The sequence below is a fragment of the Geotrypetes seraphini genome, chromosome 8 (assembly GCF_902459505.1).
Source record: "Geotrypetes seraphini chromosome 8, aGeoSer1.1, whole genome shotgun sequence".
NCBI lineage: Eukaryota > Metazoa > Chordata > Amphibia > Gymnophiona > Dermophiidae > Geotrypetes > Geotrypetes seraphini.
The window spans coordinates 10,549,661-10,567,125 of NC_047091.1; positions in this window are offsets into that span (position 1 = coordinate 10,549,661).

The following is a 17,465-nucleotide window of genomic DNA, read 5'->3' on the forward strand; positions in this document are numbered from 1 at the left end:
GTGACTAAATTAAACTAAACTAAACCTTAAGTTTATATACCGCATCATCTCCACGGATGCGGAGCTCGGCACGGTTTACAAGAAATTAAAATATAGGAAGAGAAGGGAAAAAAGGTTTACATGAACTTATCTATAGGAGAGAAGAGTAAGGAGGGATAGAATTACATTTTAGTGAAAAGCCAGGTTTTCAGTTGCTTGCGGAATAATTGGAGGGAGCTCAGGTTCCGCAGCGGGGTCGTGAGGTCGTTCCAAAGACCTGTGATTCTGAAGAGAAGGGATTTTCCCAGTTTGCCTGCATAGCGAATACCGTGTAGAGAGGCGAAGGATAGTTTATACCTTTGGGCGGGTCTGGTAGAGTCAGGACTCGAGGAGTTATAAGATAGTGGGATTAAGGGAGGAAGGATGCCGTGAAGGATCTTAAAAGCCAGGCAGGAGCATTTGAACATAAAAATTGCCGCTGCTGGGTCAGACCAGTGGTCCATCGTGCCCAGCAGTCCACTCAATATTAAAAAATTTTTTTAGTTTTTTAATCTTTTGCCTACCCCCGTTCCCTTATGTTTTTTCCCGTATTTGTTTTTCTATATATAACAGATGTAATCTTTGCCCTTCTTTCCCTCCCATTTCAAGTCTGCCTTGTCTTAAATTTGACGTTACTGAATTTTAATTTGTATTTCTATAATTTTATGCTTTTTACTTATGTACATCGCTTTGTAAACAGATTCCGCGATACATCAAATATTAATAAACCTTGAAGGTTTTGTAGTCTGTGGTCGAAGTCAGCAGATTGGTGAGCTGTCGGTCCAGTTTCGTTGCTCTGGTGGCCAGTAGGTTATCATACATTTTTCTTCTTTTGACATTTTTGGTTGGTGGGTGTGTGAATATTGTGAGGGTTCTCCTGTATCTGATTGAGGTGCTTTGGGTTAGTCGATTATGGGACATATAGCACTGATTTCAATGGATAGGATCACGGGCTACAAATACTACACTGCTTTGGAATGTAATTTTAAAACCAGGACTGGTCCAAAAGTCTCCCTTCTGGAATGGGTAACCTGGTCACCTTATCTCTGGGCACCAGACTTATGCCTGGTGTAAATCCCAGTGCCCTGATGAAAATCCCAGTATTCAGGTTTGGCAGTGGTTTGGAACAACCAAGGATGCACTCATGCCCCTCCCATGGCCACACCCCCTTTTGGGCATCCAGAATTATAGAACAGCATGCAGCCTGATGTGTGCACAAAATTCTAACTGGAGTTAATTAACATTGGTTGCTAGCATCCAATCACTGACAGTTAACAGCTTGTTAAGCCAATCAGGATGCGTGTGCAACTCGGAAGCATACCCAAATTTAGGCGCCCCAAATCGGGATATTTTCAAATATGCATGCATCAATTTAGATCTGTTCGTGCTCTGCCCCAAGAAATATCTCTGCCATCTCAGGATATAGTTATGCCTCTATACAGCCTGTGGGTGGGTGTTTAATTTTTCTGGTGCAGAATTTTTTTAAAAGCCCTTTTCTGTGCATAAATATTTAGAAAATTATCTTTAATAGTCTTTGAAGGAAAGGGAGATGCATATATGAAACAGTGGGCAACTCTCTTGCGTTTCAAGAGGAAGTTTTTGGGGATCCTTGGCTCCCATATTGACCTCCTATTTCTCCCTTATTTTGTGTTCGGGCTCGGCAGGGGCATACGATCAGGCTCCTCCTTACCTCTGTCTTCAGCAGCCTGCTGTCATGGGATTCACTACCAGGCAATGAATCCCCTGACCCAACTGATGCAGAACAGGATTTGGGTTCCTCCTTAGCATCCTGCCATCTTCGAGTGCATTGTGCCGTCAGGGGATTCTGTATCTTGAGAGAATACCCTAAGGGGCAGGACATGCTCCTGGCAGGATGCTATAAGGGCCGCCGAGGCACCGAACTGCTTTCTGACTACTCTTGCTTTAGGCCTCTCGGCTCTCAGTCTCACACCAGATTTTCGCTCTCTGGTGTTCAGCCGTTTCTGTTCGTTTGTCGCTGGTCTGCAGGGCAGGGCTGAAGATTGGATTTAAAAAGGCAGGCAATGCAGCCTTAAAATGTACATTTTGGATGAAGCTAAATCCATGATGTGTGTAGTATAGTAAACGGTTCATAGACAACCCCGCGAAAGACAAAGGCGCGCGCCGACAACTGAGCGCAAGACGGAGGCGCGCCGAAGAAAATTACAGTTTTTAGGGGCTCCGACGGGGGGGTTTGTTGGGGAGCCCCCCCAGTTTACTTAATAGAGATCGCGCCGGCGTTGTGGGGGGTTTGGGGGGTTGTAAGCCTCCACATTTTACTGTAAACTTAACTTTTTCCCTAAAAACAGGGAAAAAGTGAAGTTTTCAGTAAAATGTGGGGGGTTACAACCCCCCACACCCCCCACAACGCCCCCACAACACGGCGCAATGTCTATTAAGTAAAGTGGGGGTTTTCCCCCCACGCCCCCCCCCGTCGGAGCCGTAAAAACAGTAATTTTCTGCGGCACGCACCTCCGCGCTGCGCTCAATTGTCTGTGTGCGCCTTTGTCCCGGCGCGCTTTTGACCTGACACCATAGTAAACATTCTGGTTGAATGGGTCACTTTACTGTCTGTCTGCATCCATAAAGTTGCCTCAACTTTTCACCATTTGGGATTAGCTAGGATGTTTCGTTTAATATTATCTCTTTACCCTGGAGAAGCGGAGACTGAGAGGGGACATGATAGAGACTTATAAAATCATGAAAGGCATAGAGAAGGTGGAGAGGGACAGATTCTTTAGACTAGCAGGGACAACAAAAACAAGAGGTCATTCAGAAAAACTGAGAGGAGACAGATTCATAACGAATGCAAGGAAGTTCTTCTTCACTCAACGGGTGGTAGACACCTGGAACGCGCTTCCCGGAGAGGTGATAAGCCAGAGTACAATTCTGGGGTTCAAAAAGGGACTGGATGACTTCCTGGAAGCGAAGGGGATAACAGGGTACAGATAGAGGTTTACCTTACAGGACATTGAGTGAATAGGGTATGGATATTTTAGGTTAGGTAGGGAGCACTTTCAGGTCATGGACCTGGGGGGCTGCCGCGAGAGCGGACTGCCGGGCATGATGGACCCCTGGTCTGACCCGGCAGAGGCAACGCTTATGTTCTTATCCTTTCCATAAACATTGCTGGAGTAACACCGTTACAAATAAGCACAATCTTTTTGGACCCCGGTTCGTTTGCCAAAGTTAGACAATTCTACATCTAATAGATGCTGGCAGTGTCATCTTGATATAGGGACTTTGGATCATCTGTTATTCTATTGTCCTTCGATACTTAATTTTTGGAAGTCGATATAGGGGTCAAATTAATGTTGTACTTGAGTCATCAATCCCATTGACTTATGAAGTCATAATATGTGGAACACTATTACATGTTAAACCACCTATGGATCGTTATAAATGCTGGCTTTTCTTAATTATGACGGGAATAGCCATGCAGATGATAACAGGCAATTGGAAGAATTATGATTGACTTAAACTTTCCTTTTTTGGTGGGTGAACTTATGCTCCAGCTACAAATATGAAAAAAGGAATGCTGAGATCTTGGGGCATAGTAATGTACTTAACTTGGTGTGGGGCCCATTGGCATCTTTTATTGCTTCTATATAGTTGTCATTTCTCTTTAATTTTTGTCTGATTTCCTTACACATCCAGGGAGGAAAGGGAGAGGGGTGGGAATAAGAACATAAGCAATGCCTCTGCTGGGTCAGACCCGAGGTCCATCGTGCCCAGCAGTCCGCTCACGCGGTGGCCCAACAGGTCCAGGACCCGTGCAGTAATCTTCTATCTATACCCCTCTATCCCCTTTTCCAGTAGGAATTTGTCCAATCCTTTCTTGAACCCCAGTACCGTACTCTGCCCTATTACGTCCTCTGGAAGCGCATTCCAGGTGTCCACCACACGTTGGGTAAAGAAGAACTTCCTAGTATTCGTTTTGAATCCGTCTCCTATCAACTTTTCCGAGTGCCCTTTTGTTCTTTTACTATTCGAAAGTTTGAGGAATCTATCCCTCTCTATTCTCTCTATGCCCTTCATGATCTTGTAAGTCTCTATCATATCCCCTCTAAGTCTCCTCTTCTCCAGGGAAAAGAGACCCAGTTTCTCCAATCTCTCAGCTTATGACAGGTTTTACATAAGAGTGGGTTATTGGAAGGATAATTGCATTTATATTATTGATTAAGTAAAGGGGGTGGGGGAAAAGATTACTTTCGAATATTTGTAAGTTCCAAGTGCTTTTCTTGATTTGTTATACGTTCAGATTCATGTGTATCGCAGTGCAATAAAGATTTATATATAAAAAAAAAAGCCCCAAAACCCCAAATGAGCACAATTTGCTGCGACTATATCTCCCTTAAATTCATGGCTGAAAGTTGGTCACCCTAAGTGGAAGTGTGGGTAAAAATAGTTACACTGCAGAGATCATGTGATCTTTATCTGCCGTTGTCTTCTATGTATATATGTAAAGGTGGCTTCACATGTCCTACCGTTCTGCAGCTGAAGTTGAAAATCATGGGTTGGTTTGGAAAGCTACTTAATTCACATCACAAGAAGCTGTCTTGCCATTCCTTCTGCGTTTTCTTGCTCTAATGCCATCTGGTATATTAGGTAGAGCCAAGCTGGGCTGCAAGAAAAAAATGGGAATTGATGTGAAGGAAGCAAACCCTAGTCTGCTCAGAGCATCTGGATACTGACTTGAAGATGAGTTAGAGGCAGCTCTTCAATCCAGATAAATTCAGACTGGTTCAGAAACAAAAGCCTAAGCCAGAATGTGTGTGCAAAGTACAGCAGTTCTCTCTCTTTCTCTCCAAGTCTGGAGCCATTATGGAATCCTAGTAATCCAACAGGAAGGTCGGGAGGCGATGCCCCCATGTCAATCATTGCACCAGGAAAATCAAACTGCGTAGAAGGGCCATGAAGGAGCAGAGAAAATGATTTTACATATAGAATATCGCATTTACAAGATTATATCTGGTAAAATTGCCAAATCTTGTTTTGAAATCTTTTGAAAAGTAGTTCAACTTAAAATAATACTCACATGTGTGCCGTGTCTCTGCTGCATTAAAATATTCCAATTGTATTATTACTACAAAATGGTATTGAGTTATTTTAAGGACAATTTTATAAGTGGGCATCTCATTTTAGGTGCCCTGACCCTAAGCCTCTTCTATAATGGCATGTGGGCACCCAGATTGCCTTATAAAATTCCAGCTGAATCTATTTTTGGCATGCCTTAAATTTACATGCCCGCTGTTACACCAGCCATAGGCCTGGCATCACTGTGGGTGCCAAAAAGGTGGCAAGAACATGCATATTTTAGAATATTCTGTAAATTGCCTGTGTAGGTGAAACTTTGCTTAAATAATATGCCATTTACAAGGGCAGCATTCACAGGGTTGGGGCATGGCTGGGACCTAGGTGGGGCTCCCACAAGTGCATAATTTTACTGACTATTGTAAGTAATTGGTGTCCCTGCCACATTCAGGTGCCCACACTTAAGCCAGCTTTATGGCTGGTGAAAGTACAGCTTAGGCAGTGGCATATCTGGCTTGGTGGCCACCCCGAGCAGAGCACTCCCCCCTCCTCCTCCTCAAGGCAGTAGGGGTGGGTGCGTGGAGTGTTCACGGAATCGTGCATGTGGGTGACCATCTGCTCTGCCAGTCCCCTGACCTGGAACAGGAAGTTAATATCAGAGGGGTGGGGGCCGGCAGAACTTACAGCCATGTGCAAGTGGACTGTGACCCTGCAACGGCTCCTTGTACCCCCCTGCACCTAGAGTGGACTGCCTCCACCGCCCTGCCCTTGATATACTAGAGATGTTAGCTGGTCCGATTCTGGATTAGGCTTGTGTTCTGTAACAGAACTTATAGAACAAGCACCAAATGCTCAGCCTCTGGGTATCTAAATGGAGGTGCCCCAGCTCTAGAAATGCCCCAGTAGGCTTCAATGTTGCCTTTATACTTAAACTCTGGAATTCATTGCTGGCTAAAAACAGATTGGCACTCAATATCAATAAAACCAATGTTATGCTATTTCCGTGGAAAGAGAGTTTTCCTCTTGTTGCTCCTATTTCTATTCTTAATGTACCCCTACAGTTAGTAAAAAATACAAAAATTTTGGGAGTAATTTTTGACACTAAACTTTCTTACCATGACCACATTAGTAACATTGTAAAAATCACCTTTTATAGGTTACGCAAAATTCGGTCCATTTCAAAATTTCTTTGTCCTAAATCAATTACAATACTTATTCACTCCTTGGTGATGTCTAAAATTGATTATTGCAATTCCTTATTTAAAGGAATTGCACTATATGAAATTAAAAGATTACAAATCATACAAAATATAGCCATAAAATTAATAACCAATGCAAAAAAATATGATCATGTAACACCACTCCTCAAAGAGGCTCATTGGCTCCCTGTCAATTACAGAATTACTTATAAATTATGTTTAATTATCTTTAAGACTCTGAACAACAAAACCCCAGCATTTTTATATCGTTTTCTTGTTCCTTATTCTACAAAAAGAATATTACGTTCTAGTGAACAAAATCTGCTATCTGTCCCTTCGTTAAAAATTATCAATACAAGGAGACAATTTATTTTTTCTTGTACTGCACCACAGACATGGAACGCTCTTCCTATTTTCTTACGAGAGGAAAAAGAACTTGGAAAATTTAAAACTGAACTTAAAACCTTCCTTTTTAAAGATGCTTTTACATTATAATTTTAGTTTTAGTATTACGTTTTCTATATGAAACCTGTGTTAATTATTTCCTTGTGTGTTTCCCATCAATGTTTCTTCTTTACTTTATGAATTGTAGTTCTTCCCTTCTTTCCCGTTTATCAATGTTAATAATCATGAGTTCTTACCCATTATTTAATAATTGTATGTATTGTATTGTTTGTTTGTTTGTTTGTTTTTTTTTTATATTTACTAATTGTTAAATTTAAAGTGTACATCGCTTAGAATATTTGATTAAGCGATTTATCAAATCATCTAATAAACTTGAAACTTGAAACTTGGTGAAAGCTATTATTAAGGTGGACTGGGGGGAAATCCACTGTTTATGATTTGCTTCTCACCCCGGCCCTCAGAGTTGCCTAGTAGTTGATACCAGGTGGAGCAAAAAGTTGTTTGGGTCATGCCCTTGGTATCCCGTTCCATTCTGCTGTCAACGCTAAATACTGTCCTGACCTTGCTGGATTTTTCTAAGCAAAAGCGCCTACAAGCTTCTGCTTTGAAAACGGAACACTTGCGTTTACGCCTGCAGTTTGAAGCAAACAATTGTTCTATGCTTAGTTTTTGTTTGAAAACTCCGTTTGTAAGTGCAAACTCCTGTCCAACTCCACCCTTGAGAACAGCTCAAGATTTTATAACCATTGACGTTATATAGACTTTGGGTGTTGCAGTAAGAACATAAGAACATAAGAAGTGCCTCTGCTGGGTCAGACCAGAGGTCCATCGTGCCCAGCAGTCCGCTTTGCGCGGCGGCCCAACAGGTCCAGGACCTGTGTAGTAGTCCTCTATCTATACCCCTCTATCCCCTTTTCCTTCAGGAAATTGTCCAATCCCTTCTTGGACCCTAATACCGTACTCTGTCCTATCACGCCCTCTGGAAGCACGTTCCAGGTGTCCACCACCTGTTGGGTGAAGAAGAACTTCCTAGCATTGGTTCTGAATCTGTCCCCTTTTAATTTTTCCAAATGCCCTCTCGTTCTTGTAGTTGTCGAAAGTTTGAAGAACCTGTCCCTCTCTACTCTCTCTATGCCCTTCATGATCTTGTAAGTCTCTATCATATCCCCACTAAGTCTCCTCTCCTCCAGGGAAAAGAGACCCAGTTTCTCCAATCTTTCTCTATCTATCTCTCTCTATTTCTGTCTCTCTCCCTTTCTCTCTCTCTTCTGTCTCTCTCCCTTTCTCTCTTTTTCTTTCTATCTTTCTATCTTTCTCTCTCTCCCTTTCTCTCTTTCTTTCTCTCTCTGTCTTTCTGTCTCTCTCCCTTTCTCTCTCTCTTTCTATCTCTCTCTCTGTCTCTCCCTATTTCTCTCTGTCTCCCTTTCTCTCTCTCTTTCTATCTCTCTCTCTGTCTCTCCCTATTTCTCTCTGTCTCCCTTTCTCTCTCTCTTTCTGTCCCTCTCTACTCTCTCTATGCCCTTCATGATCTTGTAAGTCTCTATCATATCCCCTCTAATCCTCCTCTTTTCCAGGGAAAAGAGCCCCAGTTTCTCCAGTCTCTCCGTGTATGAAAGGTTTCCCATACCTTTTATCAAACGCGTCGCTCTCCTTTGAACCCTCTCGAGTATCGCCATATCCTTCTTAAGGTATGGCGACCAATATTGAACGCAGTGCTCCAGATGCGGGCGCACCATCGCCCGATACAACGGCAGGATAACTTCTTTCGTTCTGGTTGTGATACCCTTCTTGATTATTCCTAGCATCCTATTCGCTCCGATATATTCAGTACTAGGGTCTTTTTCTCCATTTCTTTAGAGTAATCCAAATAGCAGTTAATTACGTATGTCATAAAAGCTATAATACCATTTGTTTGTAACTGAATATTACACTTCTTATCTCTTTCTATGAATTGGTTCATATTTTAAAAGAGCCAGTTGCCCTTGTAAATCAGTGCTTTACAAGGTAATAATATATTTTATAAAATTATTCACAAGGTTTTAATTCTTATATTTATAAGACACTTATATCCTAAGTGGTTTTACATTCAGGTACTTTATCATATTTCTCTATCTGTCCCGGCGGGCTCAAACTCTATCTAGTGGGGGGGCTAGGGTTAGGGGGGGGGATTAAGTGACTTGCCCAGGGTCACAAGGAGCAGCGAGAGATTTGAACCCACAACCTAAGGGTGCTGAGGTCATAGCTCTAACCACTGCACCACACACAGGAGGAGATGGATATGCATCATTTAATCTACCAGGGTTTATATGTAATGTAATGTAATGTAATTTATTTCTTATATACCGCTACATCCGTTAGGTTCAAAGCGGTTACAGAAAATATACATTAAAAATTATGAGCAAGAAAGGCACTTTGAAATTCACTTTCCAAATAAATATCAAAAGCCATTCAAAATATATGAAAAGCTAACCAAACATACAGTACCCATTAGCATATGGCTAGGAACTGAAATGGTTCTCTATGGTTTTCATCTCATGCTTGTAACTTTCTTCTCCTGTTATCCCATCTCGTCTAATGAATGTGCTGCCCCTATGTTGACCTTGGCCCATTTCCTTTGCAAATTGCTTTGAGCTAAACTAACCTTAACTACATTATGAAAGAGTTTTTCAGACCCAACGTCTTCCTGATCAGGTAGTTCCAACATATGAGCATCTTAAGATCTGTAGACCAACATTCTATTATTCATCTAAAGTCCATGTATAAGATAACAAATTTCACTTAAATACCGCAGTAACCTCTCAGTTCAGTGTGGTTAACGACAATCAAGAGACTGTACAAGTCCAGTGTATTATAATCACATTCAGAAGAGTTTGTCAAATAAGTAGGTCTTTGACATTTTTGTAAAGGAAAGAGAGGAGTTGGAGTTTGTTATCAGGACAGAAAAGGGTTTATCCCATGATCCAGCTTGAAAAGATAAAAATTTGTAGTCTTTTACAGTAGGAAGTGTAAATAAAGAACAAGCTCCGATCCTCTATAGGGAGGAGCGAGGCCAAATCGGCCGAAGCCGGAGCGAGAAGATGGGAGGGGGGAGGGGGGAGGGAGGAGGAGAAGGAACCAATCAGCAAATGAAGCCGGGGGGGGAGGGGTTAGGAGAAGAAGGGGAAGCGGAAGGGAAGTCGCCCCTTTTCCCGTCGGAGACCCAGGGAGACCGACGCGACTTCTTTTTCCTGCAGTGCTCTGCATCAGCCTACCTCCAGCGACTTCGACTGACCTTGTTACACAGCGCATCTACTACATATTCGCCTTAGGGTTGCCCTACCCATGTGCTGCCGAGGAGCCCGTTCAGCTTTTGTCCCGGCGAGTGAGCGAGTAGCAGGCGGCGGGCAATACCGCTGCACTCGCGGCCGCTAAAAATAACAAAACAAATCACTTGGGGGGAACCCGTGATAAGCGAGGTTTCGCTATCACGGGTAGTGGCAGGTAAGCACAGCATATGGTTAGAAGGCTGACATCTTTACAGTGGTAAAGACATGGGGCACGTCGCCTTGCTTGGGCGGCAGGGGGCCAGGCCATGATCTTCACAACAAGGTACCGCTGACGAGGGGACGCCTCCTTGAACGGGAAGGGTCCGGCGAGCTGGGGAAGCTTGTACGGCGCCCCACATTGTGCGGAATAGAGAGCCAGATGCTGTGCGCCTGACCATCAGTTCCTTATGTGTTGCCTGGTGATGTACATTGTGTGTTATGCCATTTTCTGAAGTGCGGTTACAGTGTACAGTTCATCATCGTTCATGCTTGATTATGAGGTTACGTTGATAAGTTTCAAGTTTCAAGTTTAATTTGCATTTGATGAATCGCTTATAACAATATCTAAGCGATGTACAATTAAAAAACCATCAGAATGTGGCAATACATATAATTTGTACAAATTAGACAATTGACAAACAAATTGGACAAACAAGAGTAAAATGGGAAGGTAGGGGAAAGTTACAATTTCGTTGTTTGTTAAAATTTTTACATAAAAAGGAAAACACATTGGGTAATAATGGGGTGAGGTAAAATAAAATATATTAAATGTTCAAAGATATTAAATGTAAAAGAGGAGAGAAAATGAAAAAACCTTAAAATATTGCATTTCATGAATCAAATGCATCTTGAAATACATATGTTTTTAAAATTGTTTTAAAAGTAACGAGGTCTTTTTCACTTTTAATAAAATTTGGAAGAGAGTTCCACAATGTAGGGGCCATCACAGAGAACGTATCATTACGTCTTGTGCCTATAATTCTCAACGAGGGAACTGATAACAATTGTGATGAGGATGATCTTAGAGAACGGGAAGAATTATACGGGACAATCATTTTTGATATAAATTTTGGTTCATTAAAGATCAATGTCTTATATACCAGAAATATAATTTTGAAGGTAATTCGATGAGATATGGGGAGCCAATGTGATTTAATAAGTAAGGGGGAAACATGGTCAAACTTTCTTGCTTTGTGAATTAGTTTGATAACAGTTTATGTAATTGTGCTGTTATGGCTGCGGCCAAATAAATTCCACTTGAGTTGATAAAAGCCTGAGTGTCATCATTGTGCCAAGATAGACCATGAAAGGTAAGAGCAACAGTGCTGAGTGCACGATTTGTCTAAAATGCTGAGAAAAACATTTTCTGTCAGTAAATTTAGGGCTCCTTTTATCAAGCTGCGCTAAACCGCCGGCCGCGCTTGCCGCTACCGCCTCCTCTTGAGTTTTCGGCCAGCGCGGGGGTCAACGCGTGATGAAAAGTCACGCGCGTTAACCCCGCTAGCGCGGCTTGATAAAAGGAATCCTTAAAGTGATCAATAATATCATCAGGTATAAGGGCCAAGCCATGTCTTGTTATCTCGAGCAAGCCATTTCACCCTCGGTTGCCTCAAGTGCAAACTTAGAGCTCCTTTTACAAAGCCGCGCTAGTGGTTTTATCGCACGCACCGGTATTAGTGCGCGCCGTAGCGCGTGCTAGCCGGAAATCTACCGCCTGCTCAAAAGGAGGCAGCAGCGGCTAGCGCGTGCGACAATTTAGCACACGCCATTCCGCGCGTTAAGGCCCTAGCGCGGCTTTGTAAAAGGAGCCCATAGATCAGGGGTAGGGAACGCCGGTCCTCGAGCGCCGTATTCCAGTCGGGTTTTCAGGATTTCCCCAGTGACTACGCATGAGGTCTGTTTGCATGCACTGCTTTCAACGCATATTCATTGGGGAAATCCTGAAAACCCGACTGGAATACGGCTCTCGAGGACCGGAGTTCCCTTCCCTTGCCTTATATATTGTCTACAGCAGTGTCGCTTAAACTGTGTGCCAAGGCACAATAGTGTGTCCCGAAGAGATTCCAGAATTTTACTTTATTTAAAAAAAAATTCCGTTCATAAGTATAAACTAGAATGCATGACCCGTGCATCGCGTACACAAGTCTGTCAAGGTTATGAGCGTCTGTGTGGGTAAGGATCCAACCGCCCAGACAAGCATCATTCTTTGACGTAATTGGTCCTTGAAAAAAAAAACTGCACGCAACTTTAGTTTTATTTTTTATGCACTAGTTTTTCTAACTTGAGCAACAAAGCAATCGAGGCTTTGTTACTGTTTAGATCTTCTTATCTTTGCGAACTTGGGGATTTTCAGCTCCGAGAGAAATTACATCGATAAAAAGAAAACAACTGCAGATGGTGGATGATGAAATAAGTGTTTGCTTGTCGACTATCAAGCAGAGGTTTGAGTTCATTTGCACTCAAAAACAAGCACATCCATCGCATTGATTTGCAATTCTATTCTGTCTGCTTTAGTTTTACTAATGTTACAGTTACCCATACATACCGTGTTTCCCCGAAAATAAGACCTACCCTGAAAATAAGCCCTAGCATCATTTTCAGGGTAGGTCTTAATATAAGCCCTACCCCATAAAAAAGCCCTACACCCAGGATTCGCCGATAACTCTTCAACCCAGCAGATTGAATTCCCTGACAGACAAGGCTGAAGCAGCCTGTTTAGAGTGCTGCAGGCCCGATGCTAGTTTGGATGAAGGTAGGGCTCGCTTACGGTCGATGGGGACGGATGGAGGGTCAGCAGAAGTTTGGCTGTGCGGTGGGGGCGGGGGGGGTGCTTAAGGGTTCTGCTGCACAAGGGATGGGAGGGAGGGAAGGATAGATGCTGGGCAAGCTTCTGTTGCACAGGGGGATGGGAGGGAGGGAGGGGAGGAAAGTTGCTGCATATGTGGGGGAGAGAAAGGAAAGAGGAAGAATTGGGGTGAAAAAGAGGAAGGGAGAGATGATCATGTGAATACCCCGAAAATAAGACCTAGTGCATTTTTTGGGACCAAAATTAATATAAGACACTGTCTTATTTTCGGGGAAGCACGGTAGCTTAAAGAACTCTAAATAAATAACTCTCAAATTTAATTTTTTGTTGGTTTTGAAATTTTATAATTTCAAGTATAATGTGTCCTGAAGAACATTTGCTCCATTTAGTGTACCATGAAAAACATCTGCTCTGTTTAGTGTGCCAGTGCTATAAAAATTTGAGAGACACTGGTCTAAAGACTGGGAAATATCTTGTGTACCTGAATTTAGCATACCTTGAGCTATTACCAAAAAGATGGGAGCTAAATTAAAAAAAAAAAATACAATACATCCTGAAGCATTTGGAAGACAAAGGGCATAAGCATTTTCTAGAGGTTTTGCAGCTGCTCTCCTGGATCTATCAATCAAGTATAGCTGGTCCCTTTGAGATTGACCCCAGGTATTGATATACTCATACACATTAATTACTGCACACCTTGATATGCAACCAGAAACCCTCCTTGGTGGAGCGTACTATAGTGGGGAGTCAAACAAGTCTGAGGTTGACCCTAGTGGAGTACCCAATCTTATTCTCCATGACCTTCAACCTAATCTGGTTTTCAGGATAGGCAAACTATGCAAAAAAACAAAACAAATATGCAAATATGCAAACATATCTCATCAATACTCCATCAATGCACATTTGATTGAAGGTCTCCATGACCAAGCTTAGGAGCTGCTGGTCTAATCATATACAGTGTACAAGACTATCTGAGAAAACAGGATAAAGATCAAGCGATATGCAACACAATTAAATGGAGATGAATGAAAACTAAAACATGGATTATAAATGTCAAAGGACAATAACCAATCAGCTTTGCTAATTTGCTTTCTCTGTGTGTGTAGAGCAAAATAAAAAAAAGTGTTTATAAATACTTAATGTTGCTGGAAATCAATTATCCTAATTAATGAAGTCAAGATGTAAAATTCTTAAACTGAGTCTATTAAACCCATTTCACATTCAATTCACAGCCAAAAAAGAGCTCTCCAATCATTATTATCCCATTAGAAGACACAAAAGTGCTGTTCTAATGAAAAATGCCCCACCACAACGAGTTTGTTGGTTCATTGGCGTCAATAAACTAGGAACCAAGGGATAGATTAATCAAAAGGTACACAAAATGGAAGAAAGGGAATGGTTGTTTCACCCATCAAACAAGACAAAAACAAGAAGATACTCTGGCCCTGAACTTGTAGGCGCCATTAGGTGTGATCGTCAATCATCAACTAGGCACCGTTTATAGAACTGAGCCTATCGGCATCTAAGAAGTCTTAGGTGCCAGTAGGCGTTGAATTCTTAGGTGCACTGCCATTTAGGCCAGGGTTTTCTTGGCCTACATGAGTGTGATTAAGTCAAATCATACCCAAGATCTACACTGAATCTGCCACTAGCCATGGCTACTTGCTGGTAGGTGCCTCTGTATAGACGCCTACCTCAAAGTAGTAGGCACCTACCGGCTAATTAATTTTTTAATGGATTATTGTTTTTTTAAATGCTTTTAAATTATCAGCTGCCCTGGGTCCCACAGCTCCAGGAGGCCCCGTGGTCAGGGCATTTCTTCCCTTTGTCGAGGCATCTCTTCCCGCTCACTAGATTTTATTTTCCTGGAACATGTAGAGGTTATTGACATTTTTGAAGTTTCAGGATGATTTTTCGTTGAATTCTGTGATTCTGATGCTACGCTCAGATCTATGAAACTGAAGTCCAAAACTGATCATCTCGGTCTAACTCAATGGCTGCTTTGTGTTCACCTAAAACATATTGCATAAGCTTTTTTTAGAGCCATTCCAAATGGGTTAATATGTTGTATCCTTGTTTAGCTTCAGAGATCTGTAGAATTCTTGTATGACATCACAGAACATGTGAGCAACAGGGAAAGACAGTTATATTGTGACATCATAAAAGGCAGGAGGAGGGATTAGAAGTCATAATAGAGCTGACATTTCTGCGAGAGAAAAAAAATCTATGAAGTTTTGACAAATAAACCTTGAAGGGAGACAAAAGGTTTTGAATAACCAAAGCGAGACATCATGGGAATAGGTTTGTAATTTGTGTTATCTCTCTGTATTTGCCAGGTTCATATTCTTTTTGATCCAGTTTGGGTGCAGATGTTCACAGATTCATACTTACAGCATATGCATTCAAAGCTTAAATCAAATAATGATGAAAAAGAAGTACTTTGATTGCTCTGAATAATTCACATCTGTCGGTATTCACATAAATTGAAATCAAGCTGTGGAAATCTCAATTTTCTGTTTCCCCTCCCAAAAAATATGCAATCTGAGTAAGACATAAACCACATAATTGCAAAGCCAGGACTGGATTTCTATTGGATGAGAAGGGGATTGCGTACGGGAGAGACCCACTTAAGAGTGCACTAAAGATGCTACCATAGCTTAGTAAAAGGACCCTTCTGAAAACTGTCTCTTCATTGATTATGAAACCACATGTGAACATTCAGATCATGAATAATCATGGTAGATACTTCAGTTACTATTACTTATCACTTATATAGTATTGAAAGGCATATGCAGCGCTATATATTTTGACATTTATAGACGGTCCCTTCTTAGAAGAGCTTCCAATCTAACTTGGACAGACAGACATGACATATAGGGTTGGGGATGCAGAATCCAAGGTGAGAGGAGATAGGAGTCGAAAGCACTCTCAAAGAGGTGGGCTGACATTTATAGACGGTCCCTGATCGGAAGAGCTTACAGTCTAACTTGGACAGACAGACACGACTTATACGGTTGAGGATGCAGAACCCAAAGTGAGAGGAGTTAGGAGTTGAAAGCACTCTCAAAGAGGTGGGCAGACATTTATAGATGGTCCCTGATCGGAAGAGCTTACAGTCTAACTTGGACAGGCAGACACGACTTATACGGTTGGGGATGCAGAACCCAAAGTGAGAGGAGTTAGGAGTCGAAAGCACTCTTAAAGAGGTAGGCTTTTAACTGAGTCTTGAACACTGCCACAGAAGGAGCCCGCCGTAGGGATTCGGGCAGCTTGTTCCAAGCATATGGCGCAGCAAGGCAGAAGGGACGGAGTCTGGATTTGGCAGTTGAAGAGAAGGGCACAGATAGGAGGGACTTACCAGCTTAGCGGAGCTCACAGGGGAAGAACATAAGGGGAGATAAGTGAAGAGAGACAGTGAGGGGCAACTGAGTGAATGCATTTGTAGGTCAGTAAGAGGAGTTTGAATTGTATTCGGAAACGGATGAGAAGTCAATGAAGTGACTTTAGGAGAGGGGTAACGTGAGTATAGCGTCTCTCCCGGAATATGGAAAAATTATGTTCTTACCTGTTAATTTTCTTTCCCTTAGACGCAGCAGATGAATCCAGAGACCAATGGTAGATGTGTGCTATCCCATTGGTCTCTGGATTCATCTGCTGCTGTTGCTAGGGAAGGAAAAATTATGTTCTTACCTGTTAATTTTCTTTCCCTTAGACGCAGCAGATGAATCCAGAGACCAATGGTAGATGTGTGCTATCTCATTGGTCTCTTGATTCATCTGCTGCTGTTGCTAGGGAAGGAAAAATTATGTTTTTACCTGTTAATTTTTTTTCTCTTAGACGCAGCAGATGAATCCAGAGACCAATGGTAGATGTGTGCTATCCCATTGGTCTCTGGATTCATCTGCTGCTGTTGCTAGGGAAGGAAAAATTATGTTCTTACCTGTTAATTTTCTTTCCCTTAGACGCAGCAGATGAATCCAGAGACCAATGGTAGATGTGAGCTATCCCATTGGTCTCTGGATTCATCTGCTGCTGTTGCTAGGAAGGAAAAATTATGTTCTTACCTGTTAATTTTCTTTCCCTTAAACGCAGCAGATGAATCCAGAGACCAATGGTAGATGTGTGCTATCTCATTGGTCTCTAGATTCATCTGCTGCTGTTGCTAGGGAAGGAAAAATTATGTTCTTACTTGTTAATTTTCTTTCCCTTAGACGCAGCAGATGAATCCAGAGACCAATGGTAGATGTGTGCTATCCCATTGGTCTCTGGATTCATCTGCTGCTGTTGCTAGGGAAGGAAAAATTATGTTCTTACCTGTTAATTTTCTTTCCCTTAGACGCAACAGATGAATCCAGAGACCAATGGGATAGCACACTTCTACTATTGGTCTCTGGATTTATCTGCTGCTGTTGCTAGGGAAGGAAAAATTATGTTCTTACCTGTTAATTTTCTTTCCCTTAGATGCAGCAGATGAATCCAGAGACCAATGGGATAGCACACATCTACCATTGGTCTCTGGATTCATCTGCTGCTGTTGCTAGGGAAAAGTCATTCAGCTGAATTCTGGATGGATTGGAGAGCAGCGAGATGGCTATACGGAAGGCTTGAGAGTAGGGTTACCAGACATCCGGATTTCCCTGGACAGTTTTTCAAAACCCAGTACTTTGTCTGGGTTTTGAA